Below are 3,154 nucleotides of genomic sequence, written 5' to 3' on the forward strand. Positions count from 1 at the left end.
GGCCATCATTGGGAAGAGAGGCCCCTTGGTTTTGCAAACTTTATATGCCTCAATACAGGGGAACGCCAGGGCCAAGATGTGGGAGTGGGTGGGTAGGGGAGTAGGGGGGGGGGAAGTCTGGGGGGACTTTTGGGATAGCATTTGAAATGTAAATGAAGAAAATACCCAATTAAAAAAATAAATTAAAAAAACAAAAAGCAGACTTTCTGAAAAAAAAGTCTTCTATCCTCAAAAACTAAAGAATGATGACCTTAAAATCCCATGACATGAGAATATTAAAAGCATTACTGAACAATTATCAGCACATTTAAAAGAATACCTGATGTGGTTTAACATGGATTAACTACTTCTTTGCCATCTAAGAAAGCTTAAAGAAACTTTGTTCCTATTGCTTTAATGGAAATATTGGCTGTTAGCATTTGTTTTAAAAATCAGATTTTTAAAAATAGATGACAACATTAAAAATGACAACCAAGAAAAAATACTAGGAAATTACTAAAACTGGACCATACACAACTTTGTCTGTAACAAAATAAAACTATAATTTTGAAGGACTATAATAATTCTTTTGGAAGAATGAGTATATTTAATTTTACAATCACAGTAAAAGGAATGCACACATACACAAAATAGAGAAACAGTGGACCTGAGCATAATGTCATTCTGAGTGGCTCCTTTCTCTATAGTCTTTCAGCATCTGCTGCTCTGTTCATATCTATCTTAGAGTCCTTAATAAAAACCCATGTGTCATCAATTCACAAATATACTAGACATGGTCATTTAACCCTTTTACTTCTTTAAAAAGAAAAGGAAGTAAAAAATTTCCCCAAAGTTATCTATTCTCTATTCACTTTTCCTAGGGCTTTGATATTTGAACATAAACATAAGCACAATCTCTAATATCTTCTAGACTGGAAATCTGGTTAGATTCAGAGATATGAGGGATTATTTCCATATGTAATTCATAAAAGTTCTTTTAAATGAAGAACAAAAAATAGAGTAGTTAGAGAAGGATAGTCTATGTGGAAGAGACAGCATATTCAAAGTTTAGATGCCAAAACTAAAGCAGATACCATGCTACATATATCTCCTGTTCTCTCATTTTAGAATGAGACAGTTTTTCACTGACTTTTTCCTGGCATTCCTAGTCTAAATTAGAAAGGACAACTTGAGATGCTTTATAGAAGAAATCAAGAATCCTAAGTGACAAATAATTGTACAACTACAAATAGTTTTTACTGATTCTCTTGTTACCTTATAAAAACGCATGTGATATCTAATTAAATGTTCAGATTTTACTAATTTGTATGTACCTAACAGCCATAATCATTATAATGATTACGGTTAAAAGTTCTTTTAAGCCACAAAATATCTACAAATTACATCAGTGGATAAGAAAAGCTGAAGAAAGGCACTGTTAATATTCAATCAACAAGTATTTAGAGAACAGCTAAAATGTTCAGAGGAAAAATCTTGGCTTTCTGAGGTAGAAATAACCCATCAGGAATTTTAGTAGATGGTGTAAGTTCTCCTTTAAATAAGGTAGAAAACAACACAGCACAGTAAAACATAAATGTTTTGTTCTAGAGGTATGAGAGAATATTTCCATATATGTTATAAAAGTTTCCATGAATGAAGAAAAATAGAGAAGGAAAGTCTATGTGGAAGAGGCAGTGTGCTTAAAGTCTAAATGCTGAAAGTAGCTAAATCAAGAGTTCACAAAAGACAAAAAAATGTCAGAAAGGCATGTGAGTCACATGAAAGTGGGATACTAGTAGTATAGTAGACGTCACATGAAAATGCTCCCATTTCATTTTAGATGAGACAGAGAACTCAGTTCTATATTTCATAGTTCATAATTATTTTAATTCAGTGGTTCAACTAAAACTGTTCACATTTGAAATTTAGTTCTGAGTAAGACAGGTTATGCAGCAAGAGAAAGAAAATAGAAGAACATCTTCCTAGTCATCACAGACATGGACATTTTATTGATCTGATATGCCCTGAAGAAACACTAAATAAATTCCCAAACACTGCAAAGACAGGCACTTGAAATATCCATTAATATCCTTATTAAGAATGGTCTATATTTATTCCAAGTTTTTGAAATCTTTTATACATGTACAAATATATGAACATATAAGCAATGAGAATTTTTTCTGGAAAGCAATTTCCAACTGGCTGATGAGTTTATTAGTATCAGAGAAAGTTGAAAAACTATATTCAAACAAATTCAGGTTAGTTTGTTTTTAAACCATAATTATGTGTGTTCAAAAATCACAATGATTCTCCACAGTCAGCTAAGAATTTGAATTAAGACACTTGGGCCATTTATGATTCTTGCTTTAAAAATTCATGCAAAACTAAATGAGGGCCAAGTAATAAGGCCATTTTTGGACATGAGATGTAGCTTTCTGTGTTATCTGAGAGTTTATAAATCCATTGTTGACTGATCTCCTTCCTGTTGCACAAAGCAACTATAATCTGGCAGAAGTTATTTCTGCCAGTGTCCCAGAATGTGTAGGAAAAACTAAGAAAGTTCCTATGGCATCAAAGTAATAGTTTATAATAACATAATGGAAGGAGGAGAAAATACCTATGGTGGCTGTGAAAGCCTTAATGCCGTGCATACCAAGTTAAAACCTTCAGGTGGTCATGGATTTATTATTAACAGAAAAAGCAGACATACATTAATATCATGGAAAATAAAGGATATGCTGAGTGGGCCAGGACAGTTTGTGGAGAATGAAGTCAGTGAGGTCGATTTAGAGAGTCTTTCACACTTGCTATTGAGAGATGCATGTATTTTACCCACAAGGTCTGCTACACTAATAGCTCCCTTGAGATTCCTGAACTCCCAACTGCACCTGAACTGCCACTGGAGTTTCTAATGGCTTCAAACTCCCTAGATTGTTAAATAGAATAAATCATAATAAACTGTTAAATCATCTAGAATTTAATACCTGTAATTTGGTCATCTTTTCATACATAGCATATTGCTTGTAAGCAATTGAGCAAATTAATTCCAGACCTTATTACTTCTGTTCTTCTGCATGTCAACTTGCAGTTGCTATTTGAATTGAAATGCATTTGACATACCAACATATTAAGGATGTTTGCAAAACCTGAGAAGTAAACAAGTATGCCAATTTAT

The 3,154-nt window shown here is 33.0% G+C and overlaps 1 pseudogene; it reads left to right on the plus strand.

The window, feature by feature from the left end:
- The first annotated feature begins 2,576 nt into the window (after positions 1-2,576).
- On the plus strand, positions 2,577-2,917 carry LOC110288265 (annotated as a pseudogene).
- The last annotated feature ends 237 nt before the right edge of the window (positions 2,918-3,154 follow it).

This window comes from Mus caroli, unplaced genomic scaffold (genome assembly GCF_900094665.2).
Source record: "Mus caroli unplaced genomic scaffold, CAROLI_EIJ_v1.1 scaffold_19522_1, whole genome shotgun sequence".
In the NCBI taxonomy this organism is placed as follows: domain Eukaryota; kingdom Metazoa; phylum Chordata; class Mammalia; order Rodentia; family Muridae; genus Mus; species Mus caroli.